The sequence below is a fragment of the Malaclemys terrapin genome, chromosome 9 (genome assembly GCF_027887155.1).
Source record: "Malaclemys terrapin pileata isolate rMalTer1 chromosome 9, rMalTer1.hap1, whole genome shotgun sequence".
Classification (NCBI taxonomy): domain Eukaryota; kingdom Metazoa; phylum Chordata; order Testudines; family Emydidae; genus Malaclemys; species Malaclemys terrapin.
In genome coordinates, this window is record NC_071513.1 from 40,992,602 (window position 1) to 41,015,828 (window position 23,227).

The 23,227-nt window shown below is 52.2% G+C and overlaps 1 long non-coding RNA gene across 1 annotated transcript; it reads left to right on the forward strand.

Annotated features, from left to right (window-relative positions):
- The first annotated feature begins 10,840 nt into the window (after positions 1-10,840).
- Positions 10,841-13,372, forward strand: LOC128843631 (uncharacterized). Its single transcript, XR_008446321.1, has 3 exons — positions 10,841-10,980; positions 12,069-12,159; positions 13,354-13,372. It is a non-coding gene; the product is annotated as an uncharacterized LOC128843631 (long non-coding RNA).
- The last annotated feature ends 9,855 nt before the right edge of the window (positions 13,373-23,227 follow it).

Here is a 23,227-nt window from a genome sequence, read left to right on the forward strand (position 1 = left end):
AACTCTGTGTTGGGCTGTATGAAATCACATTTTGTTTGAATGGGCCCCATTTGCCAAACAAACTCTCCAGAACTCTCTGTATGACTGCCCTGCCCTTTTCGTTATTTCCCATTCTGCCAATCTTTGTATCATCAGCACATTTTTATCAGCAGCAATTTTATATTTACGTCCAGGCTACACCTGACGGCAGGTTGCTGCTCTGGCATCTGGCAGGCGCTGATGTCGTCTCTAGGTCAGAATGGGGCTGCCCTCCTACAATCTCCCGCTAGCCTGTGTGCTGTCAATGCTGTGCTTACATCAGGAGATAGGATGTGGCAACAGCCCAAGGGGGCTGAGCTGCTGAGCTCAGAACTAGGCAGGAGAGAGGGCATCAGATTTCCCAGGAAAACCCTGGGTCTTTTCAAAGCTTTATGATTCTCAAGCCCCTAAGCAAGGGACGTTTTTTCCCTACTTGTGAAGCAGAATCTCGCAGCCTGAAGTGATAATCTAGTGTTACAAGTGCAGAAAAACTTTCATGGTATCGCCTGCCCAAGCATTCCAAAACCACGAGCTGGGCCCCACCAAAATCATGAGATTGACTTCAAAATAACGATATCTTAAAAAAAAATTCATCTGGGGAACTCTTCATTTGTCTTCTGGTGTCTGAGCCGCTAGGGTGCACTCAATTTACATTTTCCAGCTTCTCTTTGCAACCATGAGGGCTTAAAATGTGCTAACAAATAAAATGAAATGAAATCAAATCAAATAAAAAGCCGAGATTCTCAGATAAATCACTTGACTCCAGCAGTGGGAGTTTTAAGGAAAGCACCCTATATCATCAGATAATAAAAACCCTTACCTCTTATCTAACACTTTCAGTCAGTGGATCTCAAAGCACTTTACAAAGGAGGTCTGTAGCATTAGCCCCCTTTTAGAGATGGGAAACTGAGGCACAGAGAAGAACAGTGACTTACCCAAGGTCACCCAGCAAGACAGTAGCAGAGACAGGACTAGCACTTAAGTCTCCTGAGTTCCGGCTAGTGCTCTATCCACTAGGCCACAGTGCATTTGAAGTAAGGGGTCATAGTCAGTACATTCCTGTGGTGTGTGGTGGTTATTTTGGCTCTCCCAATGCCATAGTTGTTGAAGGGACACATTTTGACCTGTGAGCTGTGCTGGCACAGGGGCATCATTGTTAAAATGAGTTTCTCACAGCAGGTTCTTGTTAGGCCTGAACACAAGTTAACTGGACCATGTCTCCGATGTCCCATTGGGAAAGTTTAAAAGCCACTGAAGGCCTTGCAGTGCACTGACATACTGGGATTTTCAGAAAGCCTTTGACAAGGTCCCTCCCCAAAGGCTCTTAAGCAAAGTAAGCTGTCCTGGGATAAGAGGGATGGTCCTCTCATGGATCAGTAACGGGTTAATAGATAGAAAACAAAGGGTAGGAATAAATAATCCATTTCTCAGAATGGAGAGAGGTAAATAGTGGTGTCCCCCAGTAGTCTGTATTGGGACCAGTCCTATTCAACATATTCATCAATGATCTGGAAAAAGGGGTAAACAGCGAGGTGGCAAAATTTGCAGGCAATACAAAATTATTCAGAATAGTTAAGTCCAAAGCAGACTGTGAAGAGTTACAAAAGGATCTCACAAAACTGGGCGACTGGGCAACAAAATGGCAGATGAAATTCAAGGTTGATCAATGCAAAGTAATGCACATTGGAAAACATAATCCCAACTCTACAGATAAAATCATGGGGGCTAAATTAGCTGTTACCACTCAACAAGAGCTCTTGGAGGCATTGTGGATAGTTCTCTGAAAACATCCACTCAATCAGCAGTGGCAGTCTGTACTGGGACTTTTGAAGTGATAATCAAGATAGCCCAGTTTTTTCTCTTACTTAATTGGCCTCTCAGAGTTGGTAAGACAACTCCCACCTGTCTCTGTATGTGTATATATATCTCCTCAATATTATGTTCCATTCTATGCATCCGAAGAGGTGGGCTGTAGCCCACGAAAGCTTATGCTCAAATAAATGTGTTAGTCTCTAAGGTGCCACAAGTACTCCTGGTTTTTCTATCCTACTTGTTGCTTGGAGGTAATGAATTATTCATTTGATCTTATAATAAATATTTTAACTTGTAATATACCTGTAAATGCCAATTAGAGGCTGCTCTGCATTTTAATCGGAGCAAAACAAGTCTGTATTTGCATGCTCTTTTCAGACATTTTGTTCTTTGGGATTTTGCTGAATTTAAAGTGTTCATGAAAACTGGAGGATTCAAGAACAGAGCCTCTTCTTACTGGATCACTATATATAGAGTGATCCCAGCAGGGACAAAATGCCACAGGTGTGTCTTATATTAGGTAGCAGCAAGTGTTCTATCATCGCTAGCTGGGGTGGTCGGGGCAGTAAAGAACAACCAATGAATGGAGCCACAAGCCCGGTCTGTTGCCCTGTCTCTCTCTGTGGATGTTTCCTGCCAGCCCAATGGGGCCTGGTCAGAACAGGGGGCCTCTGGCCACCCTCCCTCCCTTCCTTCCATGGGGCTGTGTCCAGGCAAGCTCTGCTGAGAGTGTAGGATGGCTGCAGGGGGGTTGTGTGTGTGTGGGGGGGTGTCCTCCTACCATCCTGCTTCTCCTGGAGAAACTGTGCTGGGTCGCCATGCCCATCCAGGTGACCAGGACCAGAAGGACGCAGGTGTACAGCACCCAGGGGCTGTCCCAGCAGGCGGGGAACCAGCTCTGCATGATCCCCATCCTCGTGCTGGGGAGGACGGTCTGGACACTGGGCTCCCTGCTGGTGCTGCCACTGGATCTCTCTCGAGAGGCTGTTTGTTCCAGTGACGCATCATAAAGGGCCAGGACCAGGCGGGTCCTGACATCACAAAGGGACTGCACGCATCAGAGGTGAGCAAGATCCTCAGCTCCCTACAGCCCCTCCCCCGTGTTAGGGGGCTTATATTTTTACCCTTTTACTTTCCTGGTTCTTCTCGCATGAACAGAGCAACAATACCCGAAGTTCAAAGGCGCAAACAATTTTATGTTTATTGGGGTAAACTTTTAGCAAGCATCATTTTAGTTGCCGTTCTATTTTCAGGTACCATGGTAGCTGTTACACAGATGCTGGCCTCCGCGTTTAGCATTTTGCGTTTTCGTACACATTTTCCACCCCTGTCAGCCTTTTGAAGCCATCCCCCACCCACGTCATGCTAGCAACAAGACAAACACCACAAACAACGCAAAACATAGATTCATAGTATTCTGGGTTATTCTTTCGCTGGCGCCAGCATGCTTGTAGAGTGTCTGAAAAACAAAAGAAACAATTTTTACCCCCTTTGGTGGGGACAGATTATTGCTTAATAATAATACCAATTCCTTTTACAAATGTCCTTGCTAATTGCAGGAAAAACAGAAGAATTACCTTTAGGCTGTTCTTATTTTGTTTTATAGTCAGGCTAGTGAATTACCCCACTCACTGGTCATTTATGAAATTTATGAGGTGGCGTGCCTCAGTTTCCCCTCTTGTACAACAGACCAGGTTTGCAATAGTTTTTTTGCTGTACCAAGCTTTATGTTTATTTTCAGGTAATAGCTGAGAGACAGCTTTAGATTTTGGCTTTGTACACCCCCCCAACCCACCCACACACAGCCCTTAGGGTTAACCTGTCCCCCTTATTTTCAGGCTTGACTTGTTTTTTCACCTCCCTCTTCTGGAGGGCCATAATCTGAGTCTTCTAGTAGCTTGTTTGCTGACCAGATGGATTTATTATTTCCAATTTTTTTGTGCTGCTACCTATGGGTAGTTTTCTTCTTCCCCCATCAGTTAGGTAATTTGCATTGACACAGAGGCTTTCTTGGCTTGCCTCTGTATCCAAAGCGATCAGCAGCTCAGAGACTGTCTTAAAAGGGCACATTTCACTTCCACCAGAGTTCTCATTACTTTTCACTTTCATCTCCTGCTTTAAAACACACAGAGATTTGAAAAAGAAAGCACAATTTATTGTGGCTTCTTTTGGAGCCCTAATAGGATTTTAATTAAGTACCACGTTTTGTTTGCATTTCTTTTACCTCTTTTCCAATATACACTGCACATGTCCTGGGAAATAGTATAACCTCCATAACATTATATTAACCCTTTTAATTTATACAAAGTGTAACTGCCTTCCCGTGCCCACAGAGTTTTCATGCACCCCCACCAAAGCGATAGTCCAATCCCCCAGAGCCCCCCCAAGGCTCAGTGTTCCCATCATTGCTCCCCTTTTCCTTTTCCTATGCATGCACAGAACTATTTTTGCCTAACATCCCTTGCACTGTGGTTATTCTTTTCTACACAACTGTACCCCGATTACACTCCCATCTTGTACAACCAGAGACAGCCAGGGGCAGTCAAGTTAAGTTCCAACAGAAACCCCTGACATTCCTTTAGTGATTTTGATCACATTACCCAATAGTTAAATAATTTGATTAGATTATTTCTCCGCCTGCTGCCTGCAGCAGTCCCCTATAGACCATTTTTGTGGGAAAAGGGCCCATTTTTTCTCAGAATAGCTGTAAAGGCTTCTGGGGACAGAAGCATCGTGGTGGTAGGAGCCACTCTTCCTGGCCCCCGGTATAATTTAACTACCAAGCTTCCATCCAATGTAATTGCACAGAGTTGCACATACAGTTACATTTATAGAACTGGGTTTTATTATTAAACCAAAAACTTGCTTCTTGTAACACCACAACTGTTACCTGTACCATTTTCACAACTCCCAAATGTTTACGTTCCTCCAAACCCTGTATTATTAATTTTTGCAAAAGGTATTTGTAACTGTTTACTTACTTTTTTAAATTACTTACTCCTACATTTATTTTTTTAAGATAGCGCACTTTGTTTTTAACAACTCAGCCACCAAGTACAATTATTGCCACACAGCCGCCTTAACCTTGAGACTGTTCAAAAGGCAGTAAAAGATTTGTCTCCATGGTTGCCCATGGATCTGTTACTCCAAAAATTCCAGTGGAATACAGCAGACCTCCGTTGTACTTTGTCCCAAACAAAACAAACCACCAAAAACATTTCACATAAGTATCCAAAGTCCCCTCCACTAAAACTTCAGAAAAACAAAAGTGTGGACAGGCCTGGGGAGAGGAGGGGGAAGAGGTGGAAAGAAACCAATGAAGCCGGTCAGGTCAGTTTTAAGTACAGGCTTCCAGCAGCAAATTAAGAAAGCTGAGAGAAAGAAGAAGGAAAAGAAGAAAAGGATATAGTTAGTGCTGAACCAAGAGTAGACTCCCCGGGTTGGAACAGTTGGGAACCTTCCCCCCAGGTTCTCAGCCTGGCTCTGGGAGTGGAGTGGGGGTCGTTACCTGCTCCTGCAAACTCGGCCATTTTTCAGGTTGAAACCTTTTCTTTTTTCCTCCACTTCCCCAGGACCAAGTCCCAGCTCCTGTCTCTAAAGCTGGTCTGTTAACTCTGCTTCTGACTCTAAACCCTGATGGGCCAAATCATCTTTAACCACCCGAACTACTCTACACCCCTTCAGCAGCCCTGGCTGAAACAGCACCAACCTTGAAAGTTTACTGGCAGCTTCCCATAATGCTGCCCTTACTTCAAACCTCTCACAAGTGGACTGAAGTGCCTCCTTTCCCTGGAGGGCATCCAATCCCCATGGGCAGGAACCTTCTTCCACTACCCATATACCAAAGGAGGGGGGGCTCCTCAGCCACCCCCATCCCTCTGGGTCCCTTAACACTGCATCCATTTCCTTTTTTATCTCATCCCAGGCTGACCGCTGCTCCTGGTATGGGCCCTGGGTCTTCCTTATCCATTTATCCAAAAAATCCTTTTCCCTGGCTTGCCAGAACCCGCAATTACCATCACGAGAGTTCGCTATACCCCCCTCCAAGCAGAGCTGTGCGGACTGTTGGGGGGGGGGGGGGTTTACAGGCTGCCACTCACCTATCCGATGCGATGCATCTGAGTCATGGCACCAAGATGTTAGGGGGCTTATTCCTTCACCCTCTCACTTCCCTGGTCCTTCTCGCATGAACAGAGAGCAACAATACCTAAAGTCCAAAGTTGCAAACAATTCAATGTTTATTGGGGTGAACTTCCAGCAAGCATGATTCCAGTTTCCTTCCTCAGTGTCCCCCTTCCCAGCTCTGACACCACAGTGCCATCGCTGTTCCCATTCACTGTTCCTATTCCCCCCTTAGCAAAACATGATTCCAATTTCCCCACCCCCATTCCCTGTTCCCATTCGCCCCCCCTTACTTCCTGATTGACTGCAGACTATATAGTAAAACTTGAGTTGTGCTTAGCTATACCTTAACCAATCATGTTACTGAAATTTAACTAACCAATTCTAACATACTGTAACATGGTTCTTTAACCAATTATATCCCACCACCTTAACAAACCCAACAAAATTAATTATACAGCAGACAGAAACAATTACAGAACCAAACAGACCATGCAAATAAACATACAAAACAATACAGAAGCAAGAATTTTACACCCCAGCTATTGATAAGTGAGTTCTTGCCAGACAGGATGCTATTAAACTAAGTTTCCTTTTACATCTTCTAGGCTCTTCCCTTTCTCTGGAGGTGACAGGAATATCAGGACAGGATTGGATTTCTAACAGCCAATAGCACCTTATTTCCATGGGACTAGTCTGGGATGTGAGGATGTGACCGGTCACTTCTCAGCTTAGGGCTGCCTCTGCTGCTTAGCCGAAGGCCTTACTTAGCCTAAGAACAGAGCCTCAGACTGTCCCTTGCACATAAAAAAAAAGAATTAAAATCACTTTTTTTCTACCTCGATAACAGCTAAGTGATAAGAATACGTCTAAATTCTTAAAGTATAGGCCTTTGCAGACAGGCCTGAATATCTCTATCCTAACACCCAGCACCCCATGTAGGTGCTTAGAGACTGTGACCGAGTCACCCCGTAACCTTCTCTTCATTAAGCGAAAGAGATTGAGCTCGGTGAGTCTCTCACTAAGAGGCAGGTTTCTAACCTTTGAATCATTCTTGAGGCTTTTTTCTGACTTCTCTTTCATTGAGAACATCCTTCTGGAATAACAAGGAGTCTGGTGGCACCTTAAAGACTAACAGATTTATTTGGGCATAAGCTTTCGTGGATAAAAACCTCACTTCTTCCGCTGCATAGAGTGAAAGTTACAGATGCAGGCATTATATACTGACACATGGAGAGCAGGGAGTTACTTCGCAAGTGGAGAACCAGTGTTGACAGGGCCAATTCAATCAGGGTGGATGTAGTCCACTCCCAATAATAGATGAGGAGGTGTCAATTCCAGGAGAGGAAAAGCTGCTTCTGTAATGAGCCAGCCACTCCCAGTCCTTATTCAAGCCCAGATTAATGGTGTTAAATTTGCAAATGAATTTTAGTTCTGCTGTTTCTCTTTGAAGTCTGTTTCTGAAGTTTTTTTGTTCAATGATAGTGACTTTTAAATTTTTCACTTACTGGCTTATGTATGTTACCATTCCTGATGTCCGCCAGGATTTGGGGGGGCGGCATTTTGCTGCCCTTGGCAGCAATTCGGCGGTGGGGGGGTTCCTTCCGTGCTCTGGGTCTTCGGCGGCAATTCTGCGGCGGGTCCTTCACTCGCTCCGGGACCCGCCGCCAAAGTGCCACGAAGACCGGGAGTGCGGAAGGACCCCCCCGCCGCAGAATTGCCGACGACGACCGGGAGCGTGGAAGGACCCCCGCCTAGGGCGCCAAAAACCCTGGCGCTGCTCTTGGATGTGGACAAATTGGAGAGAGTCCAGAGGAGAGCAACAAAAACTGATCAAAGCTTTCGAAAACCTGACCTATGAGGAAAGGTTAAAAAAAGGGACATGTTTATTTCTAAGAAAAGACGACGGGGGGGGGGGGGGAATGGATAACAGCCTTCAAATACGTGACTGGCTGCTATAAAGAAGAGAGCGATCAATTGTTCTCCGTGTCCATTGGCGGTAGGACAAGAAGTCATGGGCTTAACCTGTGGCAAAGGAGATGTAGGTTAGATATTCGGGAAAGTGTTCGAACTCCAAGGGGAGTGACGCTCTGGAACTGGCTTCCGCGAAAGGTTGTGGAATCCTCGTCATTGGAGGTTTTTCAGAACAGCTGGACAAACACCTGTCAGGGCAGGTCTAGGGTTACCTGGCCCTGCCACAATGAATGGGGAAGGACTTGATGACTTCTCAGGTCCCTTCCAACCCTATGTTGCTATGATTCTACGATAAAAGACGTGACCCCACAGGGGTCAAAAGCAAGGGCCAGGCTCAGTCGTGGCCTGCCTCTGAACTTCCACCAATACAGCTGCAGTGACTCCAGCGGCGTTATTCCTCTCTTATGCTGACGTCAGGAGATCAGAATCAAGGCCATTGTTGCTATTCTTCTCCCAAATTGTTTCAGTTCCCTCAGCGTGTAAGCCGGTCTTGCACCCTCTCCTCCTTCCCCCGCAGTTCAGTATTGCTTCCATCTGGCTAGTGTTGCCCCTTCCCTCGCTCCCCCTGGATTGTCTCTTTCCCCGGTGGGTTGCCCTGATGGCCTGCACCCTTTCTGACGCCTGGTTTCTCAGCGGAGGACGAGTCCTGAAAAGGAGCCACGCCAGGGACGCCGGTATCCCATTGACAGGCTAAATAATTCAGCCTTCAGTTGCAGATTGTCTAGTGTACATGACATGGGGGAGGTTAATTTCTCTTTGGCTTGTCTGAGTTATCCTGGAATAGAGTCCCAGAGACATAGATTCCAAGGCCAGAAGAGACCAGCTGGGAGGGGTTGCAAGTGTTCTGGAGGACAGGATTAAAATTCAAAATGATCTGGACAAACTGGAGAAATGGTCTGAAGTAAATGGGAAGAAATTCAATAAGGACAAATGCAAAGTACTCCATTTAGGAAGGAACAATCAGTTGACCACAGGCAGGGTTGGACAAAGCAAGCGTGTGAGCAATGCTGCCGTGCCTTTGTGCCTCCGTGTTCTCCTCTTAGCATTTGTCTATCTTGTCTATTTAGATGGTAAGCTTTTGGAGTAGGAACTGTCTCATTAAGTGACTGTGTGGGATACCCTGCCCGTGGGGAAAGTTTCCTCCTGACCTGAGTGAGAGGGTGGCTTATGCCCTGAAGCATGAGGGTTTCCCAGAGCTACTGTGTGTCGTTACTACAGGTGAAAACACAGGGAAATGACAAAGCCTGTTAGCAGGCTCCCAGCTGTACTTTGTGGTCTCATTACACTCTTCGCTTTGTTAATCAGTAGGATCCCATGGTAGCTAGCGTGGGGACTTGCACAGCGATTGAGAGTTAAAAGCGCTGAGCTGTGCTGAGCTCCCCAATGTTGCACAGAAACTCAGCAGCATCGCTTCCCTGTTAGCCTGTGGGGCCGTTCTGCAGGGACCAGCTCTGCTGGTGGTGAGAGGCTGGAAGGTGGTTCTGGTCCTGGCTTAGCTCACAGTATCTTCTCTTTGATAACGACTCCGCACATAAATCGCTCACAAAAGGGCGGGATTTTAATGCCAGCTAGAGCCAAGTATGGTGCAGGCAGCTGTGAAAGCTTCCCCCCCACTCAGCTCTGCCAGCGTGCCTCAGCCCCAAGCCGCAGCCCCCCGGCTATTCCAGCCCTGCTCCCCCTCAGCTCTGCCAGCCCTCCACAGCCCACCAGCTATTCCAGCACTCCCCCTCAGCTCTGCCAGTGTGCCTCAGCCCCAACCCGCAGCCCCCCGGCTATTCCAGCCCTGCTCCCCCTCAGCTCTGCCAGTGTGCCTCAGCCCCAACCCACAGCCCCCTGACTCTTCCAGCCCTGCTCCCCCTCAGCTCTGCCAGCCCGCCACAGCCCGCCGGCTATTCCAGCACTCCCCCTCAGCTCTGCCAGCATGCCTCAGCCCCAACCCGCAGCCCCCTGGCTATTCCAGCCCTGCTCCCCCTCAGCTCTGCCAGCCCGCCACAGCCCACCGGCTATTCCAGCACTCCCCCTCAGCTCTGCCAGTGTGCCTCAGCCCCAACCCGCAGCCCCCTGGCTATTCCAGCCCTGCTCCCCCTCAGCTCTGCCAGCCCGCCACAGCCCGCCGGCTATTCCAGCACTCCCCCTCAGCTCTGCCAGTGTGCCTCAGCCCCAACCCGCAGCCCCCCGGCTATTCCAGCCCTGCTCCCCCTCAGCTCTGCCAGCCTGCCACAGCCCGCCGGCTATTCCAGCACTCCCCCTCAGCTCTGCCAGCCCACCACAGCCCACTGGCTATTCCAGCATTCCCCCTCAGCTCTGCCAGTGTGCCTCAGCCCCAAACCCACAGCCCCCCCTGACTCTTCCAGCCCTGCTCCCCCCAGCTATTCTATTCTATCACCTAGAACTGGAAGGGACCTTGAAAGGTCATCAAGTCCAGTCCAGTCCAGTCCCCTGCCTTCACTAGCAGGACCAAGTACTGATTTTGCCCCAGATCCCTAAATGGCCCCCTCAAGGATTGAATGCACAACCCTGGGTTAGCAGGCCAATGCTCAAACCACTGAGCTATTCCTCTCCCCAATGCCAACGGGTTTAGCTCTGCCAATGCCCTTCAGCCCAACCTTCAGCCCCCTGCTAGTCCAGCCCTGGGCACCCCCCGCAGAACTCTGCTGATCCCCTCAGTCCGAACCCACAGCCCCCTGCTATCCCAGCCCTGGGCACCCCCACACAGCTCTGCTGGTGCCCCTCAATCTCGACCCCCAGCCCCTGCCCTTCCAGCGCTAGGGGGAGATGTGGTCAGGCTCTGAGCTCTCTCCACTGTGGGGAAGGGCGGTTTGAGGCCCAGCAGCGAGATGGTGGCTCCAATGCTAACAGGCGCTCTGGGGGCGGTTTGCACCTGGGCAGTGAGAAGACGAAGGAGGCCCTGCTGGAGCTGAAGGCCGTGCTGGAGAACAACCCCAAAGTGGTGGCACGCTACCCAGTGGAGGTGCGCTTTGCTCGGGGGGACGACATCTTGCTGAGTCCCTGTTTCCAGAGAGACAGCTGCTACATGAACATCATCATGTACAGGTAAAGCGGGGGCTGGGCCGGGAGGAACGGGGCTCTGGCTCTGGCAGGGCCGGGGGCTGCAGCACAAGCCAGAGTTAACCTGCACATTGGAAGCTGGTGTTACCAGACGTCGACGGCTCGGCCGATCCAGATTTCACTGCTCGTGCTCTGCTCGGAGTTGGTGGGCGGCGACCCCAGAGTTCTCTTCCCCTGCTGCACGGGGGCAGAAAAACTGTCCAGTGGCTTGAGAGTCCTGACTTATGTTCCCAGCTATGGGACCTTGGGCCAGTCATGTCCCCTCCCCGTACCTCAGTTTCCCCACATGTCACATGGGGATTACAACACGGGCTGGTTCATGGGGATTTTAAGGGTTGAGTTGATTATTTATTCCCAGCTGGTTGGTTTGATCATGAACATGAGATTAAAAGAGCTGTCGGGTCCTGTCCCACTGGGAATTCTTATTGTTACTTGTTGTTAATTGTTCGTATTGTGGGGATGTCTAGGGGCCCCGTCATGGACCAGGACCCCGTTGTGCTGGACAAACACAGACCCAAAAATGTTCCTCAGCCTGTTCCCCAGGGCCCTGTCCGGTCTGATGTTAAATGTCCCAAGCGATGAGTCTCCAGCCCTTTCCCGGGGGACACTGCACAGCAGAGATCCACCATCTCCCTCCCAAGAAGCTTTTCCTGACATTCACCCCAGGTGCCCGTGGCTCAGTTTTAACCCAGGCTTAGGAGACAGAGCGCGTCTAGTCTGAGCTGGAGCAGAGTCTACTGCAGGCCCTACCCAGCTGGGGTTAGTCCTTGAGCTCACGTGGCCGCGGCTGCTGCTTCTAGCGCCGACAGTGCCGGGTTCACACCCCACTGCTGGCCCGAGTAGGGCTGGCTGCAGAACTCAAACTCCAGTAGGTCCCATGAGCATCCCCCAGTGGGGAAATCCATAACCTCTGTGAAGGCGAGGGTAGCTCTGTCTCCCCCCAATGACCAGTACATGTAAGAGGTGAATGAGTTTGTGTCATGTACCCCCTTTGTGGTCTTAATGCCAAAGAAACCCTCTGTGAAGGGGGACGGAGGCAGCTGCTAGCCACTGACTCTGCCCTGTGCCCTCAGGCCCTACGGGAAGGACGTGCCCCGGCTGGACTATTGGCTGGCCTACGAGAGCGTCATGAAGAAGGCTGGGGGGCGACCGCACTGGGCAAAGGTACCGCTGCAGCCTGGCCCGTGGGCTCAGGGAGGAATCAGAGCACAGGTCTCTGAGCCCAGCCCTTGCTCTTTAACCCTGTGAACTAGACACTGGGACTCACACTCCAGGTTCTGAGGGTAACAAGGAGGGTGGCTGCGGGGGTGGGAGGGTGGAGTAGGGCCGGCCTAGATGCTCGCTGAGGCAGAGTCCTGATCCGGCTCATCTGGGAACCTTCTGGCCTGTCCTCTCTGCCATGCCCTATCTCCACTGCTGTGGGCTCCCAGCCCCCTCACTCACTGTGAGGAGCACAGGAGGCCATATACAGGACAGTGGGGCTAGGGGCTGGGCAGGGGTGGGGTGGCATGAATCAGTCATTGTCCCTCTGGGGGCAGGGAAAGGCCTCATTAGATTCAAGGAGGGGCGGTAGGTGAGGATCGTCCTAGGGCATTGGGGCTGAGGAGAGATGGGGGAAGGGGTGGCATGGCTCAGCTTTCAGTCTAGACCCGTGAGGGCAAACGTGGCCTTTAGAACCTCATGGATGAGCAAAGTGGTCCCTTCAGACATAGAGGGTCTGTCTACACTGCACACGGAGCCCGGGCTCTGGTTCAGGTTTGAGACCAACTCCCTCTTCCATCCACACACCAAGCACTCAGAGCCTGGCCCTAGGACCCTGCTAGGGGGTGGGTCAGAGCCCAGGTCCTGCTGTGAGTCGGGTCCAACCCCTGCCATTGTGCAGTGGGGACCCAGGACAAGCTGTGGACCGGAGTCAGAAGGTCTATGTTGTGCAGCGTGGACGCATTAGCATGACTGGAAGACCCAGACCCAGCAATTGTAAGCCCGGGTTTACCATGCAGTGTGTATTCTCAGGGCTGGGTTTGGAAATGAGCCGCAGACCTGGGTTTACAAAACGGGAGATGTCCCTAAAGGTGTCTGAGACAGCGGGGTTTCAGGGCAGGTTTCACTGTATGTACTGGTTCTGGCCACCCCTGGACGTCACAGACCTACCTGTAAGAACCACATCACCCTGTGCTGCTCCTTTCCAGATGGAGCCAGCTTGATTGTAAAGCCTCTGGGGTCGGGACTCTGTTGCTGTGTTTGGCCCCAGGCAGTGAACGCGCCTGTAGATCTCTCCAGACGAACACACAGAGAGCTCATGTCTGCCATTGTTGCTCAGTGTTCGTGGGCGGAGGGTTCGCTGACACTCTCTTGTAGGCTCACACCTGTACCCAGAAGGAATTTGAGAAGATGTATCCCAGCTTCCGGAAGTTCTGCACCATGCGGGAGGAGCTGGATCGCACCGGCATGTTCCTGAACGCGTACCTGGAGAAGGTGTTTTATTGAGGGAGGACGGGACGCTGGAGAAGAGAAATGAAGCTTGCCAGCCCATCTCCCGTGCTCTGTCCTTTAGAGATGGACAATGCTCCTTGTGAGACTTGCTCCTTCCATGATGTCCCCCAGATTAGAACCCAACCATTATCTCTCTCGGCTTCCAGCACGTCCCGTCTCCATCTCTGAGGTTGGAAGCTCTTGAGTCAGGGACTGTCCTCATTTAGTGTCCTGTACAGCTCCGAACGCACTGTCAGGGAGAATACATCAATAAAGAACCATCAGTGAATGGAAACAGTCTGTAGGCTCTGTCCTGTCGGATCATGTGCTGATTCAGGGGGCTTGGCCAGGTGCCACTCCTGGAGAAAGTGCTGGTCAAGGCGTTATCTGCATGCCAGGAGTTCTGTGGATTCTGGCCCGGGTTTGAAAGGAGACAGCGTTAGCTCTATTATACAGGTGGCTGGTTCTGGTATCTCAGAGCCTGGCTTCCCCAGAGTCCAGGGTGTTCGGCTCCAGACCCATCTCTAAAGACAAGGTCACAGGTTCAAGTGTCAGGAGAAAATGGCCAGCATGGGGGAGAGTGAGTGTGATAGTGAGTGTGTTGAAGCACAGGACCCAGAGATCTACGTTCTATTCCCAGCTTTGGCACAGAGCGTCTGTGTCTTTGGGCTTTGGGCAAGTGGCTTCATCTATGTGTTCCCTAGCTGCAAAATTCCTTCCCCACTTGCCCAAGGGTCTGGGAGGCTAAGATCACTACTGTCTGGGTAGCAATTACAAAGCCGAGGTGTTGGGAGATGCAGAGTCTCAAGCATTGAGGGGAAAAGTGGTGGGTGCACAGTTTTTCTCTGCATCACATGGCAGGGATTCCTCAACCCCCTAAGGCTCTGCCACCGATCTGTGAGCCTCTCGCCAGTCTCTGAATGCAGCTTTCTAACAGTACACTGGCAAGAGGCACCCAAAGCTGGCAGAGGCGGGTACATCGCAATTTAAACCACAAACCGTAAGATAACTCATTGATATTGGCCAGGCTAGCAGTGGATTTGTTACAAGAGCTATTTTCCCCTCCCAGATGTAAAAGCTAATTGGGAAGGTGCTGTGCATGAAAACAAGATGAGAGCCCAAGCAAGTTAGCAGCAATGAAGGGGCCGCTGCTGTATAGTCGGGCAATTAGCCTGCTCGGAGATCGGGCGGCTTCTCAGAGACTGCTGTTGGGTGGCAGCACTTTGCAAGAGGAATCTCAGAGAAACAGCAGGAGAAGCCAGCGAAGGCACATCCCATCCAGAGAGTGGGTGGCACCGTTTCTTTGCCGTCAGAATCTCACCGCTGAGTCTCATGTTCCAGGCTTCAGTAACAACACAAGGTATTTCTGTTCAGGATCAGGGTTGATGCAGAATCTGCCTAGGTACTGCAGTGATTTGCTAGGTAACTGCTCATCCAGAGAGCTGCAGGCACTTTACCACAGTGGCTGAGTGCCACTGTCCTCAGACTAGGTAGGGAAACTGAGGCACATAAAGATGAGGTGACTTACCCCAGGTTACACAGCGACTCAGCAGCAGAGCTGGGAACAGACCCCACATCTCCTGAGTTCCAGCCCAGTGCCCTTTCCACTAGACCACACTGCTTCTGTAGAGGAACGAACATTCAGCCTTGCTTTGCCAGAGGGACCATCACCTGTCACTGGCCTGGCTGGGACGGAGAATGTGCAGAGCCTAACATCTCACAAGAGGGTGGGAGGAAGTGGAGGTGGGATTTTAAATATCTCATTTTTTTGGGGGTCCCTCTTCATTGTCCTAAGAGGTGCTAGTGCAGCGCAGCGACCAGTGTCAGGGGATCTGAGTTCCTCTGTTGTAATCAAAGTCTTTGTTTGCTCAACTATAACAGTGAATAATCCGCTTCCCTGGCACAAGCGTTACTGTGTGAGCTAAAGGAGTCGCGCCTTTCGCTGGTAGATCTATCAGGCTGTTATCCTCTTCTGTGGACCAGCCACTAGAGGAAGACCCAACTGAGCCAGTGGGTTCCATTTATAGGCAGGAGAAAGCAGTGCTGCCCACAGCCAGATGCGCGTTCAACACAGGGTGTACCCCGGAGCGGGGGCAAAAGGGGCAGGTTGTTTCAGGCCCCCTGGCTGAGAGGCTCCCCAAACCTGAGTGGCATTGCAATGTGGCACACAGGGGTGCAGTGCCACTCACTGACCTCTGACCCGGCAGTGACCCTTGACATGAGAGCGGCTCAGCTGGACACGCCATGAGAAAAACGTGGGTTGGGGGGACGGAGGTACCCGGGAGAAGGCTCACAATGGGGGCTCTGAATGCTGCTAGCTTTTGATTTATTGCTCTTTTCTGAATTGCCTCATTCTTTTCTTCCCACTGTCAATTTTTACTCCCTTCGTACCTCTCTGACGTCTAGATCTTCCATCATTGTTTCATCCTCACACATAATCCATTCCCTGTGATTGATCTTTAAGGCTCAGCCTTTCTCCTCCTTTCTCTGCCGTCTGTGCATTTAGTGAGCATTATCTGACCGGATCGCACAATTCTATCCCTCCGCTCTCCTGCTGCGCATTGAGAGTAATGCTCTGTATCGAGCTAAACCAGGCGCTGCTGCCAAGGCAAACTCTGCTTCAGCATGTGGGTACGGTCAAAGAACCTCCCCGGAGAGGTGTCGGAAAGGACGATGCGGTTAGCATTGACATGCCAGTGGCAGCTGGCCCGGATCAGAGGGAAGAGAGAATCTCATGGATTTCATGCCGTGCTATTTCTTTACCGTCACGCAGCAAAGAATGGAGCGGAAGCGGCCGTGCACAGAGCAGGAGCTGCAATACGCCTGCTGGCTGAGGAGGCTTTCTCAGGAAATACACCAGGGACGAGAACAAGGTCAGAATGCGGCATCGCAATGATTTTCCTCCTGCAGGAGGCTCAGGGTTACAGACTAACATTTACCCTCCCGTGCAGGTGGGTTTTAAAGCTCTAGGGTGGATGCTGAGTAGCGGTAGCAGCTATTCCTTTGCACCAGAGACGGGCCAGATCCTGGTGGATCATTAAGATTGAACCCTCTCCTGCTCCCTCGGAGTTTGGGTCTAAACGCTGTGAACCGTCCGATCTGGATCCAACTCCGACTGCTTCTGTGTAAGGTTCTTCCATAGCCCTTCTGTTCCCACGGGATCAGCACGCCTGGCAATCTGCGATGTGTTTATCCTCTCACCACCCCAGGGAGGCTGGGATCTCCATGGTACAGACAGGAACTGAGGCCCAGACACTCAGTGACCTGTCCAAGCACACACAGCCCTGTGGTAGAGGAGGGACTCGAACCCAGGTCTCCCCCGCAGCCTCTGCTCATGCTCTTCCCACTACACCGTCCTTCCTGCGAGGAGCCAGCCGGTCTCTGCAGCGGTGGAGCCAGCTGTTCCGTGTTACAGCCCATGTGTCAGGACACGTCTGACGGCTCCCGCTCCTAGCAAGGGATGGGATTCCTTTAGCTCCAGCAGTGAGGGTCATGCTCTTGGAGCTGCCGAGTCTTGGTTCATGCTCTAGGCACGACCGAAATGCCAGGCATTACACCCACGCTCCCGGCTTCTAAGAAAAAGGGGTGGTTGTGTATCAGTCAGTCCCACCCCCTCTGATCAGTCCAGATGCTGGCACAGCTGGAGGCGCCATCAGCTTATCCTAGGAAGGACACTCTAATCATAGAGCTGGTTAGTTGTTGGATAATTTCTTTGATGACTTTAATAACATTCAACAACATCAATTGTTCAGTTTGAATAGTGCGCCCGTCTCTACTTCAGACAGGTTTCAGAGCGTGCGTGCATGTGTGTGCGTGTGTGCGTGTGCACAGAAATATGTACCATGAAGGGCTGTGAGCATATGTGTATTTCAAGTGCTCCGGTGTAAATCTTCTGAATGAAAACGGTAAGATCGTGCGTGCTTCCTTTCTGCTAAAGATGAGCTCAAAGGCCACCACAGTACAAAATAACAGCTAGGCTGTACAGTGAAGCAGATAGTTTGCTTCATTGGATATATCCATGTCTTTCATGTCTGGATTCAAAGGCGGCTGTAGGAGGGTTTTAAAAGGAACTTCACGCACCAGCAAGAAAACTTCCAGTCCCTTCGCTCTCCTCATCACTGAGTTTGCTGGCGAAGCTTTGCTCTGCTGCCCTTTTGCTGTTAAGCACGTGCATATCATCTCCCTGGGCGTGCTCTTGTGAAAGCAGCTTTCTCCTAGCGAACCTGCCAAGATCAGAAAGAGACCCCTTACCTGTCGGACGAAGCGCGGGGAGGAGGAAGGGTTGGGCTGGCTAAGGAAGATGCCAGCTGGAGCCCTGCTCAGTGTTGTCCAACCAAAGTTCCTTCGTGCAATCAGAACTGAAAGCCTCCCGCTCTGTCCACAGCCCCACCGCTCCCCCACCTCGCAGCAGGGGCTGATCAATACCCCTGGTGAGCAGAATCACAGGCTCCGGAGCAAACTGATCTATTCTCCCCTTCTCCTCCTCTCTCCAGCGTCACTGAACAGTGCTCCAGGAACGAAGTGGTCCTAGCTGTGATCTCTACAGTCCAGGCGGTTTCACGCCTTGGCTGAGTGGCCGCCTTGCTCAGGGATGCTGCATCTTAGCCAGCGCTGGCAAGAGTGATGAAGATCTCCCCAGCGCTCACACTAGACCCTGACGCCATGAAGGGAGTAGGGGGAGGAGGCACTGGCGGAATCATCCAGTTAGCGCTGGCTGCAGTGGGGGGTTCGGGGCCTGGGGACGGAGGGTTCATTTTACAAATAGATCCGCTAACTCCGGCTTCAGTCGGGCTCCTCTTCTGTGGGGAGCTAACGGCGCCACTGCCCCAGATTGTAAAGCACCGGAGCGTCGTGATTTATTCACCAGCCTTTCCAGTGCACAGCTCGTCGCGAGCAGGAGCAGATTGTGTCTGAGAGAGCCTGGGGGGAGGGGGGGAGGGAAGCAAATGTCCTGGGGACTTAAAATAAAGGGGAAGGGGCTACAATGCATGTACACACACACACACACACACACACACACAATCTCTCCCCCTGGACACATGCACTGACACACACAGATGCAATCTCTCCCTGTGGGGACACACACTGACACACACACAAATACAATCTGTCCCTGGGGACACACACACACACACACACACACACACACACACACACACACACACACAGATATAATCTCTCCCTCTGGACAGATTCCATTTGTCATCATGGGAGTGAATTCCCTAAGGCTTGGGAGTCCGTCCTGTCCCTCATGACGGTCAGTGGTGTTATTATTTCATGTTTGTATTCAGTGGCTCCCAGCCAGGAATGCGGCTCCCGTTCTTTGCGCTAGGAGCTGTACACACACATCTAAAGAGACGGCCCCTGCTTCTGTCCCAAGGCGACCGGCCCACACTAAGCCTGTGCATGAAAGAGACAGAATCATGCTCCTCATCGGGGACAAATAGCCACAGGGGGCCGTCCCCCAAGCAGCAGGGGGCACGAATCTCCCCCTATTCACTCTGGTTTCATTGTCAGCATCGGGGGGGCGGGGTCGCTTTTGATTTGTGCTCAGGGTCCGTGCGAGGAGAAATCAGGCTGGGTATGGGGTGGCCCACTGCTGGGCAGATGGTACCTGTCTCTCTCAGCCCCCAGAGCGGGAGAAGTCTGTCTCTTGTACACTTCGGCAGCCCTGGGCCAGCTTGCCATGGCAACAAGGGGTGTGAGGATGTGTGAGATGTCAGCATCAGATCTATATGGGGGGCAGATGATGTAGGGTTCCCAGGGGCCCGGTTTTCGACCAGAAAGTCCAGTCAAAAGGGGACTGGGCAGTGTCTGGTCAGATGTACTGACCGGACACCAAGAGTCCGGTTACTGCGGGCAGGGGTCTGGGAGGCGCCGGGTCATCAACCCGTGTGAGCCCCCGCTCAGCCGGTGCCAGCTCCTACCTGCATCTCATGGCCAGGCAGGCTCCGTGTCATGGGCTGCAGCTCCCATCCAGCCCCAGAGCAGAGGGAGCGCAGCTGGTGGGGGGGAGGGAGGTGGAGCGGATCCAGTTATGGGGAAACAGCAAGGGGAAAGGAGAGAGTAGGGGGCAGGGCCTGGAGGAAGTGGTGAAGCAGGAGGCGGGGCCTTGGGGGAAGAGGCGGAGCAAGGGGCGGGACCTCGAGGGACGAAACAGAGCAGGGGGCCGGGCAGGGGGGCTGGTTGTTAGCATTTAGAAATTATCCCCCATCTGCTGCTGCAGGGTTTCTTACATCTTCCTCTGAGAGATCTGGGGCCGGCCAGTGTCCGAGACGGGCTACTGGGCTAGATAGACCCTGGTTCTGATCCAGCGTGGGAATTCGTACGTTCCTCTGTGTGCGCGCAGGTCCAGGTCACGTTCTGAAGTTGCTTGGTGGGGATGAGGTTCAAAGTTGCAAAGAAATAGCAGAAGCTTGTCCTGGGGGTGGGGGGATGGGTCGTTAGATCTGATGTTTTAGGACATTTGCGCTTGTTGTAGCAAAGCTGAAGCTACCACAGCCGGGGCACGGGGAGGAGAATGTGCATCGACTACTAGGGGGCGCATGAGTCAACCGAAAAGCTGGCCTTGGTTAAGGGAAGGACCAGAGCTCACAAGCCGTCCCACGTTCTGTATAGCGGGGAATCGTGATTCGTCTTTCTGGGGCCATCCGCGCACAAAGGAGGACACAGGAGGGATTGGAAACCAACACTGAGCCAGTGAGGCCATGGGGAGTTAGTTTAAAAAACTGCAGTTAATTTTAGAGCTGTAAAAAATGACTGATTTCTGGCAGGGTTGGAGCTCGAAGGGCTGGATACAGAGTTCCAGGGGAGCGGTGAAATGTACAGGGGTGTGTGTGTGTGTGTGTATGAGTGTGGGGGGGCAAGAGGGGGCGCTCTTTCCGCTGACACCGGGAGCTTTCCTAGCAGGGTTTTGACTGACACTGCAACTGCTGTGTCCTTCAAAAATGACCCTCGCGCCCGCTTGTGCCGCGGGAATCCAAGGCTGGCAACTCGAGGCAGGTCTAAAGAACCATGGGAGGGGAATTCACCCCCGTGCAGAGGGACAGGAATAGCCCTGGGCAGCCCCGGTCCAGCTAACGGTCCGATAGGTCCCTCAGGCCTGCCTCCATCGCCAGCCTGTTAGGTTTTCCAACGAGCACCTTCCTGCTTTCTCCCCTAGTCGTCCACAGAGCTACCTCCTTCCCCTGCTTCGGGCCCTGCTTCAAACTCTCCTCTGCAAGGAGGCCAAGAACAGACTTGACAATGGTCAGGCAGCTGGTGTGCAGAGCAGGGGTATCTGGCGGGATTGGAGGGGCATGGGCCCCACACTCTTTACCATCCGTAAAAGCGAGCAAGGGGGCAAGGGGGCGGAGAAGACCAAGCGGGAGGCGGGGTTTTGAGGGGAAGAGGCGGCGTGGAAGTGGGGCCTCAGGGGAAGCATGAGGGAGGGGCCTCGGGGAGAAGGGGCGGTGCAAAGGCAGGGCTTTGGGGGGAAGGGGCAGCATGTGGGCGGGGCTTTGGGGAAAAGGGGCAGGGAGAGAAATCTCAAATAGGACCACTTAGTTTGGGCACAGGTGACCTCCCCCCCCCAGTTTTAGGAAGCGTCCCCCACAGCCTGTCCTACTGGCCAGTCCTGTCTCCTTCTTTCCTTGTCCTCCTCTCTCTGTCTCCATCTTATACTTAGCCTGGCAGCACTTTGGGGCAGGGACTGTCTCTGTGTTCTGTGGTTTGTACAGCACCTAGCACATACCACTCAGCAAGAGCTGCCCTGGGGGCTTCCCTGCCGGCCCTCTGCCTGGGGTGAAGGTGACCTGATGGGAACTGACTTAGCTATGCCCTCAGATGGTCCCGCCCTCGCAGGACCTGAGCAGGTCGCTAACAATAACTGATTTACCCGCGACACCTCCCCGGGGAGGTCGGGCAGGCCCAGCTGGGTGCTATCACCACCGGCCCATCCTCTGCTGCGTGTGCGGCGTTGCTTGTGGTGCGATGAGGTTTGGTTGCAGGCGGGCGGCAGTCAGGGGGTTAATCGCCACTGCAGGAGATGGGGGGGGGCCTTCTGGGCCCCTTGGTGTGTAGCTGGTATGGTTGTGTACTCACGTATGCCTGCTCCGCACCGTTCTCCAGAACACCTCCGGATGCAGCCCATTATCTCAATGGAGCTCAGATCGCCGGCTCCGATCCTGAGATCGGATCCATTCGGGCAGAGCCTTGTGCCCTCACAGAGCCCTGGCACCTCCCGCTGGGGCTGTCATCAGCCTTCTCCTGCTTGCCTGGCCCCCGGCCCACTGCCTCTTGGGGCATGTTTACACTGCAAAAACCGAACCACCCACAGCAGCAAGTCTCAGAGTCCAGGGCTGCAGACTCGGGCTTGTGTTATGGGGCTCAAACCAGCAGGGAGTGGAGCTGGGGCTCTGAGACCTGCCCCTCGTCGGGTTTCACAGCCCTGGCTCCAGCCCAAGCACCCGGTAGCGGGAATCCCCGGCTGCCGACCTGGGTGCTGAGGCTCGCTGCTGCGGGTGTTTCTGGGCAGTGTAGACGCACCGTAGCTTGCCCTGCCCATTCAATGGCTCAGCGCTTGCATAGGACTGGCAATGCTGGCAGGCTACAGAGCTGCTCTGGCTCCCCCGGGCTGCTGCAATGTGGGGCAAGTGATGGGGTGCCCACCCCACACAAGGCTGGCTGGGGGCAGGCCAATGAACTGCCCAGGCAGCACCTGGAGGAGAAGCCAGGGAGCCGGGATTAATCAGATGAGACTCAGCTGGACAGGAACAGGAGGGGCCGGATAAAGCCCAGGAGCTGAGCGCAGACGGGGGCTGCAGTCACTGCCTGGGAGACGGGAGGGGTGGTTGGGGCTATAGAGACAGGGACTCTACAGTCACACCCTGGCAAACCCAGAGAGGGGAGGAGCCAGACAGTTAGGAAAGGCTCAGGGGGAAAGCAGGACACTGCAGATCTTGTATCGGAGGGGTAGCCGTGTTAGTCTGGATCTGTAAAAAGCGACAAAGAGTCCTGTGGCACCTTATAGACTAACAGACGTATTGGAACATAAGCCTTTGTGGGTGAATACTCACTTCGTCAGACGCATGTAATGGAAATTTCCAGAGGCAGGTATAAATGTGCAGGCAAGAATCAGTCTAGAGATAACGAGGTTAGTTCAATCAGGGAGGATGAGGCCCTCATCTAGCAGTTGAGGTGTGAACACCAAGGGAGGAGAAACTGCTTCTGTAGTTGGATAGCCATTCACAGTCTTTGTTTAATCCTGATCTGATGGTGTCAAATTTGCAAATGAACTGGAGCTCAGCAGTTTCTCTTTGGAGTCTGGTCCTGAAGTTTTTTTGCGGTAAGATGGCTACCTTTACATCTGCTATTGTGTGGCCAGGGAGGTTGAAGTGTTCTCCTACCTACAGGTTTTTGTATATTGCCATTGCTAATATCTGACTTGTGTCCATTTATACTTTTACATAGGGATTGTCCAGTTTGGCCGATGTACATAGCAGAGGGGCATTGCTGGCACATGATGGCGTATATTACATTGGTGGAAGTGCAGGTGAATGAACCGGTGATGTTATGGCTGATCTGTTTAGGTCCTGTGATGGTGTCGCTGGTGTAGATATGTGGGCAGAGCTGGCATCGAGGTTTGTTGCGTGGATTGGTTCCTGAGTTAGAGTTACTATGGTGCGGTGTGTGGTTGCTGGTGAGAATATGCTTAAGGTTGGCGGGTTGTCTGTGGGTGAGGACTGGCCTGCCTCCCAAGGCCTGTGAAAGCGAGGGGTCG